This window comes from Capsicum annuum, chromosome 5 (assembly GCF_002878395.1).
Source record: "Capsicum annuum cultivar UCD-10X-F1 chromosome 5, UCD10Xv1.1, whole genome shotgun sequence".
Lineage (NCBI taxonomy): Eukaryota > Viridiplantae > Streptophyta > Magnoliopsida > Solanales > Solanaceae > Capsicum > Capsicum annuum.
In genome coordinates this window covers 211,741,376-211,768,400 of record NC_061115.1, presented here as the reverse complement: position 1 = coordinate 211,768,400, position 27,025 = coordinate 211,741,376, and the positions used below count along the sequence as shown (strand labels likewise).

General features: G+C 34.1%; 1 long non-coding RNA gene across 1 annotated transcript; it reads right to left on the bottom strand.

The window, feature by feature from the left end:
* Nucleotides 1–4,452: 4,452 nt before the first annotated feature.
* On the bottom strand, nucleotides 4,453–23,935 carry LOC107872113. The gene is made up of 3 exons (XR_007055537.1): nucleotides 23,765–23,935; nucleotides 23,263–23,339; nucleotides 4,453–4,742 (listed from the first exon to the last, which is right to left on the bottom strand). It is a non-coding gene; the product is annotated as an uncharacterized LOC107872113 (long non-coding RNA).
* Nucleotides 23,936–27,025: the final 3,090 nt, after the last annotated feature.

Sequence of the window (27,025 nt, the reverse complement as noted above, 5' to 3'; positions counted from 1 at the left end):
TTTTTTCTCAACTTCTATTATATTTTGCTAATAAGTAAAAAAATTAGATAATCCGCAAAGGGATCTTCTTTATTTGACATCAAATCAAATTTAAAATCAAATTTAAGGACATGAATTATTGTTACGAAGTTTTTTGAAAATTCTTGAGATAAGTCGTGTCTCTAAGGAGAAAATTGTAGAATATCTCATAAATAAAGATATAATGTGGTAGTATCAACATAACTTATTATTCGGAAAAGGGCCTAAAATGCCCTTCAACTATATAAATTGGTGCAAAAATGTCCTCCATCTATCTATTGAGCCTGAAATGCCCTTCACTTCCACCTATTGGGGCTATTTTGTCCTTCTATTTAACAGAATAATTTTTTCCTACTTAATTTATGACATGTCTTTTTCTTATTGGTCAATTAACAATTAATTAAAATAGTTAATTCTAAATTAAAAAATCCGCCCCGCCCTAAGATAATAACCTAACCCACTACCCACCAAACTAAATAACCCAAATCAGCATCCGATTTCAATATCAGTTCACCCTCTTTTTTCTTCTTTTCTCTCTTCGTCTTCTCCGATAAAAAGCACCAACTGCGGGAGTTACCTGAACATCTACAGTAATACTAGCCCATACAGTTTTTTGTTACTTTGTTGCTTTAGGTGTTTGCTGACGTAAATGCACCTTTTAATTTCATACAGGAACAATTTCTTCGTTATTTGAATTCCACGTCTACCGTAGAGTTGGGAGATCTCGATTATGATACCGTAATTGCTGCTTATGAAAGGATAAGTGCATACTTTTTCCACACTGTCCCAGAAGAGCATGCATTGATTATTCTGTTACATGTTGTACATGATATGTCATCTGAGGATCTTATTTTGAGTCGGAGTGCATATAGATTGTTGCTTTCATTTGTCGAGTTTTCTAGTCAAATGCTTGATAGAGATCTGAAATCTGAACAAGGATCTCCTGGAACCTGGGTTAGGCATATCCTAAGCAAATTCTTTTTGAAGCACATGGGTACTGCGATGAACAAAGAAGATTCAATCCAGAAGGTATGAAATATAAGAGCTGAAAGAAAGCTTTAGTCATCTGGTTACTTCCTTCTCTTTTCCTTTCTTGCCTCTGCTTTCTTTTCGCATTTTCAACCATCAACACTTGAATGAGTTATTTGAATTGCTAGTGGTTATTTGACTAGAAAACTCGACAAATGAAAAAATCCTTCAAGAATTTGTTGCCATCGGTTCTGGAAATTTGTCTAAGGTGATTACATGCTTCTTTATTTGAATTTAGAATTAACTATTTTAATTAATTGTTAATTGATCAATAAGAAAAAGAAATGTCATAAATTAAGTGAGGCAAAATTATTCTGTTAAATAGAAGCGCAAAATAGCCCCAATAGGTGGAAGTGAGGGGCATTTCAGGCCCAATAGATAGATGGAGGACATTTTTGCACCAATTTATATAATTGAAGGGTATTTTAGGCCCTTTTCCGTTTATTATTTAAAAGTCCTTGAGCTAAGTCTTGCCTCTAAGGCAATAATTGTAGAACATCTCATAAATAAAGACATAATGTGGTAGTGTCAGCTCTTGCCCGTGGAACATAATGTGTAGTTTGAAAGTCTTTGAGCTAAGTCTTGCCTCTAAGGCAAGAGTTGTAGAATATTTCATAAATAAAGACATAACGTGGTAGTTTCAACTCTTGCCCATGGGGCATAATATGTAGTTTGAAAGTCCTTGAGCTAAGTCTTTCCTCTAAGACAATAGTTGTAGAACATCTCATAAATGAAAACATAACGTGGTAGAGTCAACTCTTGCCCGCGAAGCATAATTTGTAAGTTTGAAAGTCCTTGAGCTAGTTAAATCTTGCCTCTAAGGCAAGAGTGGTAGAACATCTCTTAAATGAAGACATAACGTGGTAGTGTCAACTCTTGCCCATGGGGCATAATTTATAGTTTGAAAATTCTTGAGCTAAGTATTGCCTCTAAGGTAATAGTTGTAGAACATCTCATAAATGAAAACATAACGTGGTAGAGTCAACTCTTGCCATGGGGCATAATTTGTAGTTTGAAAGTCCTTGAGCTAATTAAATCTTGCCTCTAAGGCAAGAGTTGTAGAACATCTCATAAATAAAGACATAACGCGGTAGTGTCAACTCTTGCCCGTGGGGCATAATTTATAGTTTGAAAGTTCTTGAGCTAAGTATTGCCTCTAAGGTAATAGTTGTAGAACATCTCATAAATGAAAACATAACGTGGTAGAGTCAACTCTTGCCATGGGGCATAATTTGTAGTTTGAAAGTCCTTGAGCTAATTAAATCTTGCCTCTAAGGCAAGAGTTGTAGAACATCTCTTAAATGAAGATATAACGTGGTAGTGTCAACTCTTGCCCGTGGGGCATAATTTGTAGTTTAAAAGTCCTTGAGCTAAGTCTTGCCTCTAAGGCAATAGTTGTAGAACATCTTATAAATGAAAATATAACGTGGTAGAGTCAACTTTTGCCCGTGGAACATAATTTGTAGTTTGAAAGTCCTTGAGCTAATTAAATCTTGACTCTAAGGCAATAGTTGTAGAACATCTCATAAATAAAGACATAACGTGGTAGAGTCAACTCTTGCCTGCAGAGAATAATTTGTAGTTTGAAAGTCCTTGAGCTAAGTCTTGCCTCCAAGGCAATAGTTGTAGAACATCTCATAAATGAAAACATAACGTGGTAGAGACAACTCTTGTCCGTGGGGCATAATTTGTTGTTTGAAAGTCTTTGAGCTAAGTTTTTCCTCTAAGGCAAGAGTTGTAGAACATCTCATAAATAAAGACATAATGTGGTAGTGTCAATTCTTGCCTGTAGGGCATAATTTGTAGTTTGAAAGTGCTTGAGCTAAGTCTTGCCTCTAAAGCAATAGTTGTAGAACATCTCATAAATGAAAACATAACATGATAGAGTCAACTCTTGCCTGTGGGGTATAATTTTTAGTTTGAAAGTCCTTGAGCTGAGTCTTGCCTTTAAGACAATAGTTGTAAAATATCTCATAAATGAAAACATAACGTGGTAGAGTCAACTCTTGCCCGTAGGGCATAATTTGTAGTTTGAAGGTCTTTGAGCTGAGTCTTGCCTCTAAGGCAATAGTTGTAGAACATCTCATAAATAAAGACATTACATGATAGTGTTAACTCTTGCCTGTGGGGCATAATTTTTAGTTTGAAAGTCCTTGAACTAAGTCTTATCTCTAAGGCAATAGTTGTAGAACATCTCATCAATGAAGACATAACATAGTAGAGTCAACTCTTGCCCGTGAGACATAATTTGTTGTTTGAAAGTCCTTGAGTTAAGTCTTGCTTCTAAGGTAAGAGTTATAGAACATCTCATTAATCAAAACACAATGTGGTAGTGTCAAGTTTTGCCCATGAATCATAATTTGTTGTTTGAAAGTCCTGGAGAACATCTTATAAATCAAAATACAATGTGATAGTGTCAATTCTTGCCCATGAAACATAAATTGTTGTTTGAAAGTCATAAGTCTTGCCTCTACAATGTGGTAGTATCAACTCTTATTCGTGAAACATAGTTTGTTGTTTGAAAGTCATAAGTCTTGTCTTTATAATATGATGGTGTCAACTCTTGCTCATTTGATGTAACTTGAATGGAAGAAATCGAAGAAAAGAGCAAAAAAATAAAAATTGCGCAAAAAGAAGAAAAATGAAAAAAAATTAAAGAAAATGTAGCAGTTGAGAGAGAATTGAAAAAAAATAAAGATTGATAAAAATAAAAAAAATTAAATAAAACTAAAGGCCAAGAAAAATTTAAAAAGAAAAAATAAGAATAAAAAAAAATATTTTTTTTTTCTTAATAAAAAAAAAAAATAAGAAAAAAAAAAAAAAAAAAAGAAAAAAAAAAAAAAAAGAAGAAGAAGAAGAAAGAAAAAAAAAAAGAAATTACGAGGAAAAAAGGAAAAAAGTAAGGGTTAAAAAAAGTTTAAAATAAAAATAAAAATAAAAAATAAAAATCAAAGTAAAATTCAAAAGAGAAAAAAATGAGAGTTGAACGATATAAATATGGAGTTGTTATCCATTATGAGAATCATTAATGTAATTTACTCTATTGGTCAGGAGTAATTTTGTCCAAAAAAATATTAGTTAATAGGTAAAAATTATTTTAAGAAAACATTTTTATTTGAGGCTAAAATTTGAAAGCACCCCAATTTGGATCTATTCTTGAAATTTACCCGTATAAAAATAATTAGATGACCAAAATCACTATATCAGATAATTTTCTTACTATATATCACATTTGGTGCATTAAACATTTGGCATTGAGAATAGTACTAATGTTCGTTGACGCTCGCTTCGCAACACTGTCACGACTCAAAACTCGAATCGTGATGACACCTACTCATCATATTGTGATAGATAAACCAAATCAACACACAAATCATGAAAAAAAAACACAATAACTGAATACGCTGAAGGAGTGAAATAACAATAATTTTCAAACCAAAACTCATAATGTACATGTCATTAAGAAGTCAGAAAGACAAGAACATCCCAAAATTCTGGAAGTTATAAGTCGAGCCTTTAGAATAATGAAATACAATCAAAATATTCGGAATACCTCCAATACAATGAAACGACGTAAGAAAGAAGAAATCTGAAGAAGCCACGAAGTCATTGTAGCTATTTTTAAGTCTCGGAAGTCTGAAAATCCTCGCACGAAAATGGGCTAAAATCAATGCCCTGAATGACCGGCTCAGTACCTACACATTAAGTGCAGAAAATAAACAAGCTAGAGTATTAATACACATGTTCGCAACATCATTGACTGATCCAAATTCAAAGAGATGGCAAAAATCATCTAACACCAACCATCCAAAACAACCATAAAAATCTGCACTTAGGAAGGCATCACCTAGTCTAATAGTCAATATCAACATCAATATCAAAATAACTTTTCATATTCAAATAACTTATATTTCACAACTGTCCAAGTTAAAACATAAGCATTCAACCTCACACTCAATTTGCCACACACCACATCGAGGTAACATAATCAGATGGATAAGATGTGCATGGTGCATGCCATATAATCAAGTAACGATAATGTTGATGATGAGTATAGTGCAAGTCTGTCCCACCGGTATACACCCGATGCTCTATAAGGATAGTTGGGACTTATGAGAAACTCCCGAGGTTCATATACCCCCTCCAGCTTCTTTGGGCCCTTAGAGGAGCTTTTACATTTTATCTCTGAAGTACAACTCCGGATCCCTTATCTTTCTTAATACAAAACAAGTACACATGAAATCACTTATCAACTTGAATCAAGAGGATCTAAGAATGACATTACGATATCAATGAACAACTTTGCATATACAAACGACAATATCTCTAACAATTAGTAATGAATAGTGCATTACAAGTGCCTCAACATAAAGAAATCCCACACACATAAAATTAATTTATAAATGAAACCGGATTAAATTTGCTCACTCTTACAATAAATTTCAAACAATGCATACACAATACCATAGGCTTATCCTTATTTTCTATGCTTTAATGACTCGAATTAACAGTACTCTTCCAAGCTAACCTTGGTACACTAGAGTAGCAACAGTTTTGACATAAAAAGTCCAAAATAGCATGACAGGGAGCTAATCAATCCATACCCATTATAACATCAGAATCAACCATATCTAGGATAATCAAGTCTACCAAGTCTCACACTCCGCACAGGTCGATCACTACACAAGATTGGTACATCCGATGGATGAAATCATCAACTTTTGCCAACTTAATGGCGAACCATCATTTGAGACCTGGCAACGATTCAACAATAAGATGATGCAATGCCTAAATCATGAGGTCCCAAAATGCTTATTTAGATCTTCTATAGGGCATTGGATCAATTGAACAAGATGGTAGCATATATGATTAATTTGAATCGGGACACCAAGTCAACACTAGATTAAGAAATACAACCATGTATTATACCTAGGATATAATGGAGCACAGTAAAATTACAATCAAACAACAAACAATCAAGCTACAACAAGAGTTTATTCAGTTTCAGGATTGGGACGAAACTCAATACCTTCAACAACGAGGCCGCTCTTGTCATGAAGGCTCTCAATCTCCATACACCGTGCTTCTACTTCCCCATCATCAACACCTTCCTAACTGTAAAACTCTCCCAATTGTACTCCCATCCATCCATCACTTCTCATCTTAGCATACTTTTCATAAATTGGGTCTGTTTTATTTTTAACAAAGAATCTTGACATACTTGGAATGTACACCTTTGTAGCTCGTTTTGCAACTTCATTTTCGCCTTCATGATTCAGAATTCTGATAATTGCAGTCAACGTTTTGATGCCATATGTGTCATTCACTAGCTTGAATACAAGATACGCTGCGTAATTTGTCCCTGGAGACAGCATGCGAGTTGCTATTTTTCCTTGAATATCCAACCAATGTGTACAATTAAGAATTGCCACTTCCAAGAATCTTTCAAATGTTTTGGAGAAGACGTCTATAAGTGGCAATATATATTCTGTTTTATTTTCTGTTACTAACAAGTGAACAACCTAGTAAAATAAAAATATAAATATGCCCTTTATCTTGACCTTAGATCATATCTATAACCTCCAACTTTGAGTGTGTACAAATAGGCACTTAAATTTGTATAAAAGTACAAGTAGACAGATACGTCCTATGTGACATAATACACATAGGACGTCATGTAGGACACGAACTGGCCACATAGGACATGTATCTACTTGTTCAACTTTATACAAGTTAAAATGTCTACTTGTGTACACCCAAAGTTACAGGTCATAAATGTGTTTTGAGATCAAGTTAAAAGGCATATTTGTTGAATATTAAACAAAAAAACTGACAGAAAAATTGATAGAAAATCAGAGAACTGATCCTTTATTGATGAAAATAGACTGTATATATAGGCTTACAAACGTATAAGCAAGTCATTGCTTATTACTAGGACTCAACTTATTCCTAACCAATAACTAATAGACCTACAATTTGACTGAAACAAAAACACTAAAAAAAATAACTAACAACTTCAAATCTTATCTAAACAAATTATTAGTGACTTAAGACAAAGAAAATATGGAGATAAACAAATAACCACGTCTTTCATATTCTGGGGTTGATATCTTCAATACTCCTCTTCAACACCAGCTTCTTCTTTATTTACCCCGCCAAGCTGATGATAAAATCTTTCAAACTTATTGCCACTCAAGCCTTTTGTAAATAAATCTGCAGCTTGGTCTTCTGTTCTAACGTGCTTCAACTCAGTTTCCTCTTGCAAGACTTTCTCTCGGATAAAATGGTAATGCACCTCCACATGCTTAGTTCTAGCATGAAAACCTGGATTCTCTGCCAAAAGTATTGCTGATAAGTTATCACAATACAGAGGAATTGGATACATCACTTATTGATACAACTGCTTTAACAGTTGCATAAGCCAACTGCTTTCTTGAGCTGCCATCGCTGCTGCTCGGTACTTTGCTTCAGTGGTTGACAGAGAAACTGTTGGTTGTCTTTTGCTACACCAAGAAATTGTTCCTGACCTAAGCATGAAAACATACCCGGTAGTTGATCATCGAGTATTATGGTCACCTGCATAGTCAGCATCACAGTAACTAACTAGTTTACAATCTTCACCTTTTTTGTACATAATACCATAACCTAGCGTATTTTTCACATATCTTAGAATTCAGCGAAATGCTTTCAAGTGAGGTTTCTTCGGATGTTGCATGTATCGACTCATCATACCGACTGCAAAAGAGATGTCTGATCTTGTTAAAATTAAGTAAATAAGACTTCCTACCAACTGTTGGTACATTGTAGCATCTTCTAAATCTTTCCCTTCATGAGCACATATTTTAGAGTTTGGCTTTATTGGTGTCGAGATTGGCTTACACTTAAGCATTCCGAACTTCTTTAGCAAATCTCTGAAATACTTTTGCTGATGGAGAAATATTCCTTCTTGAGAGTAACTGACCTCTATACCAAGAAAATGCATGAGCTGTCCAAGTTTTTTCATTTGGAAACGAACTGCAAGTTTTTCTTAGTTCGAAAAATTTCTTTTTCATAATCTCCTGTGATGATTAAATCATCCACATATACCAGTACAGTAGCTATTTTTCTCTTCTTTAGCTTTGACGAACAAACTAACATTTGCATTAGTCACCAAATACCCACCATGAGTAAAAAATTCAGCAATTTTACAATACTAGGCCCTCGGTGCTTGTTTTAATCCATAAAGCACCTTCCGTAGCTTACACACATACTCAGGGTAATCTTAATTTTGAAAGACAATTGGCTGATCCATGTAGATCTCCCGATCCAGCTCCCCATGCAAAAATGCATTCTTCACATCCATTTGCCACAAATTCTAATTTTTACAAGCTGCAAGTGCTAATAGGACTCGTATAGCTTTAAGCTTTGCAACTGGACTAAACGTTTCATCATAATCTAGTCCATATTATTGAGAAAATCCACGAGCCACCAAAGGAGCCTTATGCCCTTCGATTGACCCATCTGCTCGACGCTTTATCTTAAACACCCACTTGCAAGATATCGGCTTCACATCACTTAGTTTTGGTACAAGCTCTCAAGTCTGATTCTATTTTAGTGTTGCCATTTCTTCTTTCATAGCTTTATTCCGCTTCAGATTTGGAGATGCTTCTTCAAACGTCTCAGGCTCATTTGCACCTTCTTCTTCTTCCACTATTGCGGCATTAGCATACTTTGGATTTGGCTTTCTGAATCTTGTTGATTTTTTGAGCTGAGTTGGTGTTTCCACTCCACAAGGTTCAACTTGTTCACATGGTTGTTGATACACACCAGTTTGCCAGGGACATTGGGATACACCTTCTTCGACATTGTCTTCGTCATCTGCATCTTTTGCTTCTCCTAAACCCAATTAGATTTGAGAAGATTGCACATCTTTAAGAATATTTGATTCTGCCAGTACTTCCTTGTCTGATGTCCACCATGAAGAAGATTCATCGAACACCACATTCCGGGATGTGTAATGCTTTTCGATTGTCGGGTCACAACATCGCTACCCTTTTATTTGACTGTCATATCCTACAAAAATACATCTGACAACCTTCATTTCCATTTTGCTACATAAATGATCAAGTACAAATACATAGCAAACATATCCAAAAACTCGAAAATAACTAACTGAAGGTTTCATATTCCATAATTTTTCGAAAGGTGAAATAAAACATAACCTTTGTTGAGGAAGCCTGTTGATCACAAACGCAGCCGTCCTCATTGTTTCTGCCCAAAAACGTCCTGGTATGTTCTTCACGTGAAGTATGCTTCGACAAATTTCTGTCAGGTGCCTGTTCTTCCTTTTTGCTATGCCATTTTGTTGTGGAGTGCTAGCACATGTGAACTGATGACGTATTCAGCTTTCTTGAAGGAAATCACAGAACTTGTCTGAGGTATACTCTCCCCTATTATCACTGCGTAGACAACAAATTCTCTTGCCAACTTCCGCTTCTGCTACCTTCTTAAATTCTTTAAAATTTGAAAAAGTTTTAGATTTTTCTTTCACAAAGTAAATCCACACATACCTTGAGAAGTCATCAATAAAAGTCACCATGTACTTCATCCCACCTATGGAAGCTTGTTTCACAGGCCCAAATACATCGGAGTGCACCAACTCCAATGGTTCTTGCTTTTCCATACTGGCAGCCTGCACATACTGTGTTTTTTCTCACTTCAAGTTGTGGAAGTCCCTTCAACATAGACCTCTTCATCATCACCTCTAATTTGGAATAGCTAACGTGACCCAGCCGCATGTGCCACACGTCTGTTGTTTCATTCCTTTTCGTCTTGTCTATATATGCAGCTTCTGTAGACATTACATAAACTGATTTCAACATTTGACCTTTCATCACCGTTCTTCTATAATCTCCAGGTCCCGATAGATCTTCACATCTTGTGGTCCAAATAGTAAAAAATGGCCAAAAGATGTTAACTGTGCCACAGAGAGAAGATTTTTCTTCATACCTGGGATATGGTAAATATTTTGGAGTGGTACCTCGGTATCACTATGTTGAGGAGAAACTACTGTATTACCAATGTTAGCTATCGATAACTTTGAGTTGTTCGCCGTTACGACTACCCTGCTACCCTTATACTCTGATAGGTGCTGCAACTTTTCTTTGTCACCCGTCATATGATTTGAGCATCCCGAGTCGACAATCCAATCCTTCTCGTAATCAATTATCTTTGTCATTATAACGAGAGCCAATTCTTCTTCTATAGCAAAGAATGCATCTGCATCCCACTCTTCTTCACTATTTTATGTAGCAGCATTGCTCTCAATAGTCTTTTTCTTTGACCAGCAATCTTTCGTCATATGAACTCTTTTTCCACAATTGTAACACTTCCCTAGAAACTTCTTACCGTCGTCTTGATTCTGCGAAGCTCCTCCTGTACGAACACTCTCTCCGCCTTAATGACTTCTTACCATATCATTATTCTTCTTGGATATACCAGTGGAATGCTGTTTGGAATTCCACCTGCCTCGATTGGCATAGAGTGCCTCTTCTTCCTTCTTCAACGAGACTTCTCCCATTTGCTTAGCTAAGGCTTCTTGACCAGCTAACAAATTTTCGAATTCTACCAGCGACGGTTGAACTTGCCATCCTTGTATGGCAGCAATGTAGCTCCTAAATTCTGGCTTCAAGCCATGAATGATGATGCGCTTCACCCTAGTATCACCAATAGGAGCCTCCGGATCCAACTCAGAAATCTCCCGGCATAGCGACTTTACTTTATGAAAGTACTGTGACATCATCATGTAGCGTTGTGACACTGACAATAACTCAAACTCTAAGAGTTGGAGCTTCGTATCATTCTTCTTGGAGAACAGCTTGGTGAACGTATCCCAAGCTTCCTGTGGAGTTTTGGCATCACGTATATGCTCTAGTATATCTTCTTTGACTGTGGTCTTCAAGGCGACCATTCCTTTACCCGCTTTAATTCTCCATTTCTGTAAGATACCATTCGTGTCTTCAGCTTCTGGAGACGTAACCTCGTTTCCATTTACTACTTCCCACAAGTCTTGGCCTTGCAAGTACGACATCATGCATGTGGACCAAGAATTATAGTTTTGGTTGTTGAGTTTCTTGATTCCACCAACTACTTGAAGATCACCCATCCTGACAGCACCTAGAAGAGTCTGGCTTTGATACCAGATGTTGAATATTAAACAAAAAAACTGACAGAAAAATTGATGGAAAATCATAGAACTGATCGTTTATTGATGCAAATAGCCTGTATATATAGACTTACAAACGTATAAGCAAGTCATTGCTTATTACTAGGACTCAACTTACTCCTAACTAATAACTAATAGACCTACAATTTGACTGAAACAAAAACACTAAAAAAAATAACATGTTACATATTTTGTCAAGCTGAAGAATTTCTTTTACATGTTACCATTTTAAGTTAATGTACCCGATAATATAAAATGAGATTTATATTCTTGAGTAAAGGTCCCTTAACCGCCTGCTTCAACAGATAAAAATAAATCAATATTGTAAAATTTCAATTATTGGAGTCCATAACTAAAATAATATTTTTTTTAATAATTTTTTTTTAAAGAAGTCACTTGATTTGAAAAGAAACTAAAGGGGATAAAACACTATTAGTCCAACAACTTGTAAGTTGTTGGGCTATGCAAGTCGCCTGAGGTCCAGTGACTTGCATGCCTTTTTTCCATTATTTAAGCAGTTTTTTATTCTTGACTCTTCTATAATATTTTAGATCAATCCACATTTATAATTAATTTTAATCTTCATTTGAAACAAGTTTTTCCATATCGAAATATAATCTTAAATTTGAGCTTTGAAGATATATTTTTTTTGATGGAAGGCGCTTGCACTTAAATAGGGCCTACATGTAGCCATGTCAGTATATTCTACTACTAGATAGTTAAATTATATAGCTAATAGAAAAAACAAAGGATTATACTAAAAAAAGTTGAATCTAGCTTTTGATGTTATTGTCTTGACATATCGTGCCTTAGTTGAAAAAAAAAGAGTTAGTAAGCACAGTAGAATGACTTTCTATTTGACAATAACAATCCCTAAATGCTTAGGAATATTGTTAGGGAGATAGTGATGGTTAGGTGGGCATACTATTTGTCTTATTATTGATACTTCTTTTTTTTTTTTTTTGTATTTTTTTTAAAACTTTTGTCACTTATAATTTTTTAAATTTATTTTTTACTCTTCTTTTTTCAAGTCAAAATCAACCAAAAACAATCTTTACATTCACACAAAATAAAACATGATGTTCGCGAATCTATTGTCTCAATATCTACTCATGAGATCACTGTCAAGAATGGACCTTGGGCCTAACTCAATCTCAAAAGCTAGCTCAAGAGGTGAGGATTACCCAAGTTCATATAAGCAAACCACTAGTCCATTTCCCAATCAATGTGGAACTTTTATCCACTCTAACACCCCCCTCACGCCCAGGCCTAACTGGCACTGGCGCGTGGACCGGGAGCCCAAAATGGGAATGGACTTGGCTCTGATATCATGTCAAGCAATGGACCTTGGGCCTAAATCAACTTCAAAAGCTAGTTCGTAAGAGGTGAGGATTACCCAAGTCCATATAAGCAAACCACTAGTCCATTCCCCAACCAATGTGGGTCTTTTACCCACTCTAACAATCACTATTTATGTTATCATTAAGTGAAAAATAATGAAATATATAAAAATGGAATGAACTTATTGGTTTTAACTACATTTTCATTAGTCTTTTCGAAAATATTAAAAATGGAGGTTTTATATTTTATATAATCAAACTTATAGTTTTCTATTGTGGAATTGTTTGTTCGTGGCCATTTCACTTGCTAGAAAAATATATCATCTTCCACTAGTACATCACAATATTTTTTGCATTATCATTTGAAGATCAAACAGAAACTTCATTTTATAGCCATTCAACAAAGATTTTCTTATAATTTTGTAAAATGAAAAATGTATATAAAGATTGATTTTCTGGTACATAGACAATTTTTAAGTTAATTTATTTTTTTTTAGTACAAGGTTACTAAAAAATCATAACTAGGAGTAGTACTTTAAATACACAGGTTGAAACGATAGTGTAGAGCAAGCTGAAATAATGAAAAAAGTCATGCAAATTGCTGGACGCCAAGCAACTTGTAAGTCGCTCGACACACAACGTTTTGTCCCCTTTGATTTCTTTTCAAATTAAGTGACCCCTTTGGAAGTTTTGGTAAAAAAAAATGCCCTTTTGGCTCTATATTTCAATTGTTGTCGGTGAATATAATTAAGTTAAACTCTTTTTTTCTTGATAGAAAATATGAGGTTGAGGTAGAAGGTCCCATCAAAACCAGGGTTGGTTAATTTGATTTTAGAAAAAAAAAAAAACTCTAAAAGTGTGTACATAATCTTCTAATTTTTGGTTGCCAACAAAGGGTGCTCGAGCGTTTTTAGAGTGAAAAACTTCCCACTCTCTAAAATCTCACCACCACTGGCCTAAGCATGACCCAAGCTTTCACTAATGAAAGAAACCTGACCCCATTAGCCCCACTGGAAACCCCAGATACAGAATGCTGCCAAATGGCAGCGGACTCACTGGGAAAATCATTCTACAACAATATAGTCAAGGAAAAAACCTTGCTTACCTTTATTTGTACCCCATTATCCAAAATGATGAGAGCCAAAATACACCAGATCTAGAAAATGAGATGATCCCATTATTTTGTGAGGATAAACTACGATTATACGCTCCATGGCGCTTCTCGGTAATCATTAAGGCTTTTGGGAAAAATTGAATCATTAATATCTCAAGGCAAAGCCAACTGATATATGGAAAATGAAAGAAAATCTCCTCCTCATAGATTTGGGGTTAGATTTCTACACAGTCAAGTTTGATCCAAGAGAAAATCAAAGGAAAGCTCTCCAGGATGAACCCTGGCAGCAACAACGCCAACGAAGATGTAAATGAATGGATAACTATCTCATTCACACGAAGGAAGAAAGGTGCCACAACCACCTAACGTGTGCATAATAAAGGTGCTATCAGCTATACACAACCAATTAGGGTAAAAATGTTCAATGCTGAAACTGGTAAGTTCTTGGAAACCAAAAGTTTTCTCTAGAAAACGCCGAAACATCTAAAACCTAATCTGAACCACCCCTTTTGGATTTGGGCCTTTCTGTAAACAACCCAGTTGGGACTGAACCAACTCACTCTGTAGGGCTAAGCAATAGGAAGGGAAACTCTTTCAATGGGCCTCATCAAATCAATTTTGAGGGTAACCATCTCTGTAGTTGGGATCTTGAGAGACACAAGTATTTCCTCCATCTCCTTATTTCTCTCTTTTAGAGCTTGCGTATTTTTTACTCTTTCTACCATTTGCAATGGATAACAGATTGGGGAAAGATTGAGGGTTTTCCCAATAGTGAGCTAGGGTAAGGGACCCAGAGTTTCTCACAAAAGGAGGTCCCATTTCCATCATATTTGGGATTTTCATTGGAAAGAATGGTACACTCTGTCTTATCAAGTTTATTTTCAGGGGGTTCTAATACCCCGAACTTTTTCTAGCTTAATTTTCGCCTCTAGAATGTTAAGGGATGGACTCCAAAATGAATAATATTTGATTCACATAGAATTTTTTTGATTTGGACTTTTCATCGTGTGGTAAATCGAATAAGCTTTTAATCGATACCAAATTCGTCCAAATCCGACACTCGATGAAGAAGTTAGGGCATTTTTAGAAAGCAGTATGCCAACTAGGCAGTCACTGCATCGCAGTGGAGGACGATTTCACAATTTTCCGCAATTGGGCAGCGTCGCGGTGAGAATAGCGATGAGAAGGCCACCGCGTCGTGGTGGAGGCCAAATCGACGTTTATCAAATTTCAGTGGGTCACCGCGATTGTATTGCATCGCGGTGAACCCCAAAACAACATTTGTCAATATCTAGTAAGTCACCGCGATTCCACCGCATCGCGATGGGTATCGTAATGACACACTCACTGCGTCGCGGTGAAGCCTTAAACGACGTTCCAGTTACGAATTTTAAATTCCAAGGGCAGTTCGATCCTTTGCTTAATCCCCAAATCGTGAAAGCAGATGATTAATGGTAATATTGAGCAAAACATGCTCACTTTTCATCAAATTCTCTCAATTTAAAACCCTAAGCTTCAACATTCATCTCCAAGAATCCCTAAGATTCCACCACCCTATTTCCAAATTAGTTCTAGATTCAAGACTTTCAATCCAAAAATTTCAAGAATCAACCTTCAAAGGCACAAATAGCATCTCAAACTAAGCTTGCTCATCAATTGAGGTATGAAGAAGGATAATCCTTTCGTCCTTGTTTCCAAAACTTCTTTTGAATTACAAATTTACTGAGTTTTGTGTGATTTTTCATGAAATTGAAGTTAGGGTTTATACCCATTATTGTTGTTTACAAACTTATGGGATTTTCATTGATTTAGAAGTTGAATTACATGACTATAGTCATATTTCTATGCATTGTGCAGTAATTTTCAGATTTTATGTTGAATTATAAGTGTTTATATTATCAAGCATGAATTTTTAGATGTTTTAACATGAGATTGATGCATGGATCATTATGCCCTAATTAAGATTTGCTATTTTGATATTATTTTTACCATGAGCACCCTCAGATAAGATTATTCTCGAATTTTGATAAAGATTTGACCTTTTGGTCCTAAGATAAGATAAAGAATCCACTTTGTTGATACAACTTGAGATTTAAAGAAAGATAAACATAATTGGTTCTCTTGTAAACCCTTGTGCTATTTTGAAGTGAATTTCTTAATATTTTGAGCATAAGAATGGGAGTAGTATTTAGCACCGAGATGGGTAGGTTACTACGGTTTCATACCCCAGAACTACATGCCAACGTAGGATTTAGATTGTTCTCACTTCTACGTGGATGACTAAGATTGTGATCACCTAAGATAAGAAGTTATATTTCGATGGCAAGGGTAGAATAGCCCTACCTAACGTACGTGGGACTCCATGGATGCTCACATGGTGTATTTCGGTTAGAAGAACCTCCCAAAATATGTCCCCTACTCTTCAATAGTCTATTAATTTAAAGCTTTAAGATAAAAGCATATGTTTTGGAAGTTATGATTTTAAGATTCTTAAGCCCTAAGATAATGTATTTTACAGATATCAGAACTAAGTATATTGGCTCACAAGATTTACGTTATATGTTTTATCATTTATGATTTATGATCTTCAGATTTCAGATTACTCAAGCCTGTGTGAGTCATTTACATTTAGCATGCATGATTTTATAAACTGTGATGATATTGTTTATTTATTGTATATACCCCCATATACTCAGTACATCCTCAAAGTACCGATCCACATATACATCTGTGTGCTACATTCTCTCATAATATAGGTTCGGATTCTCAGTCTCAGCAGCGTGAATAGTTCGAGCATCTCTATCTACGCTTCCACAGTTGGTTAGTCCTCATTATTCGAGGGCCTACTTCTTTAGATTTTCCAGATTTCATAGTATTTGATTTATCATTTACTGTTTAGTCTGAGTTAGTTGGGGGTTTGTCCCAATGGCTCTCTAGTTCTTTAGTAGTAGAGACTTGTCGGACTATTAGTTGATTTCTAGACTTTCAGTATTTGTCATTCAGACAGTGTTTTCAGTTTATTTAAGTTCAGATTTGATATAATACAGTACTATTGCTTGATTATTTTATTTTGAAGTAAGCTCCAAATTTAGTAACAGGCTCAAAGGGTTAGCTTAGGGCTATTTGTAGCCTTGAGCATCGTGTGACGTCTCAAGATGAGATTTCGGGGCATTACAATGAGGAATGACTAAAATTTAGATACAATGATGGCCTTAAATCGGTGCACTCAACCAACAACTTTCACACTGAGAATGTCCAAAACGGTGGTATGAGTGCAAAGATTTGGGAAAACATGATGCAAGAAGAGAAGGTTATCTCCTTCAGGCTTTAGTAGCCCCTACATTTGTACCTAACTATGCCTTCGTAGTTCCACCATTAGCTGTGGTACATGAAATGACTTAAACGAGTACTCCAAATAATAATATAGCGAATAGCGATCATCTTAATGGACTTGTAACTAATAAAGTTGGAAATTTGGACTCTCTTACACATATTAACACTAGCAGGAATTATAAAGTTATTTTTCTCAATATATTCTACAAGCTGCAGATCCTTTTGAGGAAAGTGAGGAAGATGAATTGTTAGATATTCATTTTTCTAATGTTTCTAGGAATGTCGACACCTCTCCTAAACAACAAAGAAGTATAACATGCTAAAGGAAAAACAAAATTTTTGATAGACATCATAATTGGAATGATAAAGTGCTCAAAATAACTACTAATAAGAGTGTGCAAAACAAAAGGTCAGAAGGTTCAACAGAACTAAGAGGAACTAATGTATTTTTCGGACCTCTTGATTAAGTTGGAGGAAGGAGACAATGGGAAGAACCAATTTGATAATTCTTCAAAACCTGCGGCGGATCAAGAAGGTCATCATGGATTTTGACCAGTCTTTCAAGAGATTGGTGTTGCCATCCACGGAAATATCCATGCATGTTTTTGACTATTGGATGAAGGGCATGGTCAGATATGTAGAGAAAGAAAACACACAACATGTTGAGTTATGGTATGTTACTAAAGAGAACATTTCCAAAAATTATTGAAGAGTTATGTTCAGATATTATTATGAGTTGTTATCACACTCACCCATTCTTGGGATGCCTAAAGAGATAAGGCAAAACATGTAGAAACATCAATTTGGTCTTCTCTTCTTTTTCCAAAAGTTTAGTAGCACAGTAAATCCTTTCTCCAGAGTATCTTTCTTAGTGAAAACATAAATCTAGAGCTCTGAGATGATGTATCTTCCGCTCAGACTGTAATCATTAATCTCTATCAAAGCTGCTGTGACAACTTTATAAACTTTTCACCATAATTTTTCTTCAAGTCTTTCAACTTTTTATTTTTATCATCTATCACGTTCTCATGTTTCTAGTTAACCATAATAGCTTTAATGGGATGCTATTTAGGATCTCTAAGGAATTCCTCCCACAATGAGCATAACTCCATAGCTCTTTCATCTACTTTTGACTCATAAATGTTCCTCTTTATTATTCATGAAATGGTCTGGTATTTATCTTCCCTATTCTCTTAACGCTAATTGAAACAACTCCTGGTAACTCTTTTAATCCATTAACCAACTTTTTTCGAGTGTCTTACAGCTCATCATTATTGTTTCTTTCCTTCACTATCATAGTTTGATTTAATACTTCTAAACCAGCGTATTCTTCTTCCTTCTCTCTTAAAATTTTAAGGAGTGTTTCCAACCTTTTGAAAACTTCTTGATTACCTTCATCTTCAATATGTTTCATCACATTCATAAACTATGCACTTGCTTGCTTACAAATTGTGGATTGAGAGCTGGTGATGAAATCCTCATAAACAAATGCATAGTCCTTGAACGTGATGAAACATATTGAAGATGAAGGTGATCAAGAAGTTTTGATAAAGGTGGACACACTCCTTAAAATTTTAAGAGAGAAGGAAGAATAATACTATGATTTGTAGCATTAAATCAAACTCTGATAGTGAAGGAAAGAAACAATAATGACGGACTGCAAAATGCTCGAAAAGAGTTGGTTAATGACTTAAAGAAGCTACCAATAGCTGGTTCAATTGGTGTTAAGAGGATGGAGGAGCTCGACAACAGACTATTCTATGAAGCTACGAATAGGAATTATAATGAGTTAGAAACAGATGAAAAAGCTATAGAGGTTATGCTCATTGTTGGAGGAATACCTTAGGGACCATGGATGGCATCCCATAAAAGTTGATATGGTTAATGAGAAACCTAAGAACGTGATAGATGATGAAGATGAAAAGCTAAAGGACTTGAAGAATAATTATGGTACGGAAGTTTACATAGCTGTCACAGCAGCTTTGACAGAGATTAACAATTACAATTCGAGCGGATGATACATCTTCTTAGAGATTTAGAATTATGCAGTAAATAAGAAAGCTACTCTCAAGGAAGGAGTTACCGTGTTAGTAAACCCGTGGAAAAAGAAGAGAGGACTGGATTATTCTTTCATGTGCTTTGACTTAGCTCTTTAGGAAACCTAAATAATGGGGTGAGTGTGATAACAACTCCAAACTCATAATGACATCATAACAAAGTCCATCCATAATTTTTAGGAAGGTTCTCTTCAGTAACAATATCCCATAACTTAATATGTTGTGTGTTACCTTTCTCTACGTGTTTGACATACCTTCATCTAGTAGTTAAAAACATGGTTGGAAATGTTTGCAGACGGCAACACCAATATCTAAACAGATTGCTCGAAATTCATGACGAACTTCTTGATCTACCGTGGGTTTTACAGATCTATGACTGGTGGGAAGTTGATTTCCCATAATTCTGCTGCTTTTGATGGAATGAAATTATCCATGAAATTCTTCTTTCTCATAATAACAAAAAAATGTGTTTGATTTATTTTTACAGTATTGAGTGGAAGTGGATCGAAATTTATAGGGATGTTTTGATATTAAATTTGAAAGGTATATATCGCTATAAATCATTTTCCTAATAAAGCTTCAACATAGTATTATATAATTAAGATGTAAAATTTTATAACAAAATAAACATTTTTAGACATTAATTTAATGTCTTTCCAAATTGTGACAAGTCATATTTTAAATTTTTCTCGTCACTTTTCTACCTCTACTACTACTATTTGATTTGACGTATCCCGCCCACAAGCAGGTTATTTAATTTAATTATAAGTAATTTTATTTAATAAAATTTATAATAAACAATATCTGCTCGGTTATAATAAATTTAATTACACTAATGACTTTGATATACTCGCACACAAACAGGTTACTTAAAATATAACTATGGATAATTCTATTTAATAGTATTCTTTAACACTCTTAGTGTCATTTTACTCTAATAGAAAAATAGAAAAAATAGTTGCATTTGTAAAGATTGTATTTTTATTATTTTATCTAGACAATTGAATCATTTTGAGGAAATAACAGCTAATGGTTTTTGTAATTGTCTTCTGCATGTTTTTGATTGGCTGATACAGGTTCTCCTATTTTAGTAGAATAGCGTAGGTTCCCGCATGAGCCGATTGGCTGGACCATGAGGGATCGAAAAGGAATTTGTAGTCAATTCAATTATCAAGATCTATCCAGATTTGTGGTTATAATTTTGACGGTCCATCAAAATTTGTGTTGAGTCAAGTGTTTTCAAAATCTGACAATTTATTAGGACAAGATTTGGCAATAAATATTTGTATACCCTCAAAAAATTAGCTTATTGATTTACTAGGCATTTCTTTCATTAAAACATAGCTAGGGATTAGCTATAAGTAGCATTCCTAGTTTAACCATAATCCAGGGAGGAAACATTTAGTGCCAATATTGGTTCTTCTCACAAAAAAGTTTGCCTAAACTTCTCTAGGAAAAATTTCTTTATTTGACTAAATTCTGATATGAAATATGTTTTAGGGAATAGGACATTTTTAGCAAATTTTGTGGCTAACAATGAATATTGGAGAAGAGAAATCTGAGTTCTCTAGCTAAGACTCATAGCATGTTCTCTTGTGTTCAAGATCATGGCAATCCATCTAGATTTTGCAAATCTATGCTAGCAACTTTTTATAATGGAAATAAAGTCTAATGATGATAATGAACATTGTATTTTTGCAAATCACACACATATTACAAGTAGCAAATGTTATAATGTAGTGTTTTGATACTATATATCAATATTCACTCAAAATTTTAATTTTTTTGGATTTTATATCATAAAATTAAATGATATTTAAATATATTATATGCATATTTACCACATGATTCAAAGGTATTCATTACTTTTTAAAACTTTTCGTCCTGTTCGATTAAAACACATAAAATAAAATGGTGTGCAAACCACACACATTACTGGTAGCAATTTTTATAATGTAGTGATTTGACAATGTTAATATTCACTCAAAGTTTAATTGTTTTTTTAGATTTCGATCTAGTAAGCTTAATTTTTTGCATTTTTTTAATATGTTTTTTTATAATATTCAGGGTGGTTTTCTATTTTTGCTTTTAAGAATAAACAACTAATGCCGAACCCAAAAGCTACATATTAATAATCATCAGACAATTTATTAGTGAGTAACATATGATATTCATCGTAAGAAGAAAAAAATATAAATTTAATATTACTACTTGGTAGAACATATACCAATCACCACTATCTTATAAATAAAAATATAACTAAAAATATAACAATCTTTCAATCACCTTACAATTTGAAAATTAGTGCAAACTCATCATAAGATTTCATCAAATATGATTATTGCATATTTTCATCTTTACACTCTTTTCAAAAAAATATCACTTTCCACATAGCTTTTTAATTCTAATGACTTAATAGTATATTTAAAATCACAAAATTCAATGATAGTTAGATATATTATGCACATGTTAACCACACGATTCAAAATTTTACATTACTTTTTAAATCTTCGTATCCTGATAAATTAAAACGACAGAGTAACCTGATATTTTAAGCAATAGAAAAAGAAAACAATTAAATTCAATAATATTGCTTAATAACATTCTTCTTTCAAATATAATTATAGCAACCTTTCAATCTCCTTATAAAAATCATCACAAATTTCATCAAACATGACCCTTATGAAGTACAATTATAACTAATTTTCAATTTTCTTACAAAAGTCAGCCCAAGATTTCATCAAAGAAGTCTCTTTTAACTCACTTGAATTTGAAAGTGTTAGATTCAACATCCCCATATAGTCATGTGTGGTTTGCACAAATAGAACGTTCATTATCATCGTTCAAGCTTTGATTTTATTGTAAAAAGTTGCAAGAAGAGATTAGCAAAATCTAGACGAATTGTCATAATCTTAAACACTATGGGAGAACATGCTATGAATTTTAGCTAGAGAACTCAAATTTCTCTAATATACATTGTTGTCAACAAATTTCGCTAGAAGTGTCCCATTTACTAGAACAGTATTTCGCCTCATAATTTAGTTAAATAAAGAGATTTTTTCTAGAGAAATTTTAGGTGAATTTTTTTATGAGAATAACTAGTATTGGGGCTAAGTTTTTCCTCCAAGGATAATGGTTTTAACTAGGAATGTAGCTTATAGCTAATTTTTAGTTATGTTTTAACAAATGACTTGCCTAGCCAAATCAATAACTAATTTTTTGAAGGAGTACAACTATTTATCATCAAATTTGAAGTCCTAACAAATCATCAGTTTGGAAACATGGCTCGTCACAAATTTTGATGAACCGTTAAAGTTATAATAAAAAATCTTGACAGATCTCCAGAATTGAATTGGCTATGAATCTCTTATAGATCACTACAACTAGTTGTATAAAAATTCTATCGACACACTTTTTCGTAAAATTTGCTCCAATTCAATTTCAAATAACTCTAGATATGCTTCATAATATTTTAATACCCATAAAAATAATTTACAATGGTTATAAATAACAAGCCTATACCTTTTATAATCAACAGGTATACTTTATCTTATCCAATAATTTTTCAAGCCCACCAAAGTCGCGAGTTGTGTTCTTTAATTTTCTCCAACCAAATCAATATAAACTATTAATGATATATACAATCTAAGCTCAATGGAACATTGACCATTCACTTTCAACCACAAATAAACCATTGAATGAGGGAGGAGGAGCAGCGAATAATGGACAAGGTAGAAGAAAAATTGATAAACATAGAGATCCAGATTTATAATGAAGAATTCTAATGTATTTTGATAATAAAAATCAAGGATATACAAGGTATTTATACAAAGAAAAGAGTCATAATCATCACTTGATTACTAGCCTAATGATTGTTAGTCATAAAAAGAGATCCATGGAATTAGATAAGAGCATCACAATAATAATAAAGGCAATTAACGTACAAATAAGGCGTATAATATCAAATAAAGCCCCCATACAGGCATCACAACAATAATAATCTCACAAGTCAATAATAATATGCATATAATCCCCCATACGGGCAACACGATAATGCTAATAATCTGCAAATACAAATTTCATGACTAATTCTCCAACCCATAACATGCTTTAAATGAATAGTTAACCACCCATCTCAGTCTGAAAAAAAGTTAAGTCATAACTTACCTCAAATTGTCGAACCTCTAGTCTGGACCTTCAACACGGAGCTTTTCCTTCGCGATCGATCTTGAAATAGACTAAATCTATCATAAACGTAATCTACACATCAAAAGGAGTCCAAAGATATCCATATTAACTGTATTTGTTTTGGATCCAAAAATAGTTCAAAAATCGTTTTGGAATCAAAAAAGGTAAATCTGAAATTTCATTTAAGAATTAGATTTTCCATATCAAGAGGAATCTAATTTGGATCCAAAAATAGTTCAAAAATCGTTTTGGAATCAAAAAAGGCAAATCTGAAATTTCATTTAAGAATTAGATTTCCCATATCAAGAGGAATCTAAATCTGAATACCTAACTAAGAAAGAGTTGACTTTAAATCGAAGAAAAACCAAATTTATAATTTATTGGGTAAAAGCCCTAAAATTTACGTTTGAAATCAAAGATTTGAAGCTGTTTTAAAGATGAATTCAATAGGAATTGATGAAAATAGGATCTTAGAGATTACCCACTCAAGATTGATGAAAACCCTCCTCTAAAATCGTCAAAAATTGAGCTCCTAAAGTCTAATAATAGTGAACATGGAGTTTTGAATAGAGGGGGGAATGAGGAAATTACATGGGATGTCATCCTTTAGTGGGTGACTTTGTCTTTTATTCCCCGTAAGAAAGTATTTAAAGGCTAGCATTACTTCCTTTTCACCTCAAATGTTTTATACATGTCTCTTTTTTTTCTTACCTCTCTTTTATTTTTTCTTCATTTTTTTTCTACTTTTTTTAATATTTTAATTCCTTTGTCTCCACCTTTACTTTCTTTTATTTTTTTCTTCTCTTTTTTCTATTTTTTTCAAACATTATTTATTTTTTATTTTTATTTTTTATAATTTATTTATCTCAACGTTTATTTTTTATTTATTTAATTGAATTGAGTTGCTTTGGCAGGGCCAGGGAAACCATTTTGCAGGTCAAATTGGAGAAACGATAAAAATTGTGGGTTTTTGTGATTTTCGATGGGTGTTAGCCCACAAATCGAGGGTTGGTGCGGGTTTCAAAAATATTTTGGGTGAAACTTCTCGGGCGGTTCTCCAATAGCTTATTAAATGGATCAGGTTACTTTGACGGGGTTGGGGGAGCCATTTTTCAAGTGAAACGGGGAAGACAACAGGAATTACGGGATTTTTTCTACTTTCGATGGGTGTTAGCCGACATATACTTCGGAGAGGTCAATAAAATCCTATGTTTTCAATATTTCTAGAATTACCAGTATTTCCAATGTTTCCAAGCACATATATAACATGAGACACAAATCAAGTGGGGCCAACAACAATAAGAAGTATATATGAAACATACAACAAACAAGTAAACTTATCCGTATGCTGCCATGAGGATGTAATGTACCCAATCACTCCCAACGAGTATTTCTACAACCAACTACATGATGTATTTCCATAACCAACCATAATGATACATTTCCGCAATCACGTGGGTCAATATCCGTTCATCAATGGTACCATTATAGGTATTTTCAACAACACAATACAACTATTCGCATATATTTAAGTCTATCAATATCATATAGGACCCCACATGGTCACACAGATCACTTAATACCTCATTTCAACAATTACATCACATATAGGCCCCCACACGGGCACAACACATAGATAGCCATTTTTATGGTTAGTTCTAACCCTTAAAATGCATTTTGTATCATCATTAATTACCCAGCTTAGACTGAAAGAGTTAAACCATAACCTACCTCGAACGCAAAACTAGTATGCTATACTTGAAAACCACGACCTAGCTTTCCATGAACGGTCTAGAAATCAACTAAAGCAAAAAATATAGAATCTACACATCAAAATAAAGCTAACGATACTCATATTGACTACTTTTAGTTCGAGGTAAAAACGAACCTGGGAAATGAATTTTCGAAAAAGAAGGAAAAAATCATAACTTTATTTCAAAAATGTGTTTCCCATATTTTTAGGAATCTAAAGCTGAAAATTCAAGCCAAATTGAGTAAAAAACAAGGTTCGATTCGAATAAAAACTATTTTAATGCTTTACAGGATAAATCTTTGAAATCCATGTTAAAATCAAGAATCGAAGTTATTTTGAAGGTTAAATTGAGAAAAAAATAGTAATTATAAGATTAAAATATTACTCAAGTGAAAAAGAGTGGAATTGACGTTTAAATTCATGCCCTAAGATTTTTGGGGTTGTGAGAAATTAATCAAGTAATTAGAGTAGAAAATGATGAAATCTCACCTTAAATCCATAATAGAATCAAGAAATAGATGTTAATCTAGCATCCCAAGCTCCCACAAGCTTCATTTTAAAGCTTTCACACAATTTTAGGGTTTAACTTCCAAGATACAAGGCGAAAGAATGGGCAAAATAGGCCAAAAAAGAGGGGGTAAAAGGGTTGTTTTATACCCTGCACCAGATCTGGAAAAATTAAAGTTTTTGAGTCCAACTTAGACTCCGATGGGGTTCTCAAAATTCATTCGAAATACGATATATGCAAAAAAGAACTATGCAACGACACTAAATTTAATGCCCTGGAATCAATGGTGATATCAGAATTTTAAAAAAATATATAATTTTCATAAAGTTGACCCCCGAAACTCGAAATTATAATTTTTCAAATCAAGGATCGAAATGAGATTTAAAAGTTGTAAATGACACCAAATATGCTACCATCCTAAAATCGATGTTCTGAATGCGTTGGCGACATTGAATTTTTCATCTGAGGTCATTTCGACGAAATGTGAATCCCCCATACATATTTCTAATTTTATAACTTTTCGACCAATAGGTAGAAATGAGCTCAGGTACATCGGGACCCAAACCAAAGATCTGTCTAGTATAAAATTGATGTTTCAGAGTTTCAAGCGCAGTCCACTTAGCTATCCATTGCATAGATCAGAAGATAACCATATATGTCCAAAATAAGGCTCTTGAAACTATTAAAAATCACAATATCGTATAGAAGGTACAAAAAAGCATCGGGAATCATGTCAATCACCCCGAAGCCCCAGAAATATCACAATGCAATTATGGAGAGGGGTAAAATAATCAAATCACATAAAATCACGAATTTCACATATTTTATCAAATTTTTAGATCATTACATTCGGTGGGTGTGGGCTCCAAAAATTATTGGGCGAAACTTCTTGGGTAGTCCTCTGACAGCCTATTAAATGGATCATATTGTTTTGGTGATTTTGGAGGAGTTATTTTCCAATTCAAAAAAACGAAACAACAGGATTTGAAGATTTTTTACGATCTTCAGTGGGTGTTAACTCAAGTATTAGGGGTTGGGTGTTGGATTTAGGCAAAATTTCTAGAGCAGTTGGGTTACTTTGACAGGACTGATGGAGCCATTTTCCAAGTCAAACCAGTAAAATGGCAGAAATTACAGGTTTTTTGTGGCTTTTGGTGGGTGTTAGCCCACGTATCGATGGTAGTTGTGGGCTTCAAAAATTTTTTCTTCCAAAACTTCTTGGTTGATCCCTGGACAGCCTATTAAATGGATAGGATTGCTTTAGCGGAGTTGAGGGAGCTATTTTTTAAATCAAATGAGTGAAAGAACAAGAAGTGCAGATTTTTTATGACTTTCGATGGGTGTTAGCCCACAAATCGAGAAAAGGGTGCAAGATTTGGTAAAAATTTTGGATTAAACTTTTGGGACAATCCCCCAATGGCTTATTAGATGGATTTGTTTGCTTTAGCGGGTCAGATAAGCCATTTTTAAAGTCAAATGGG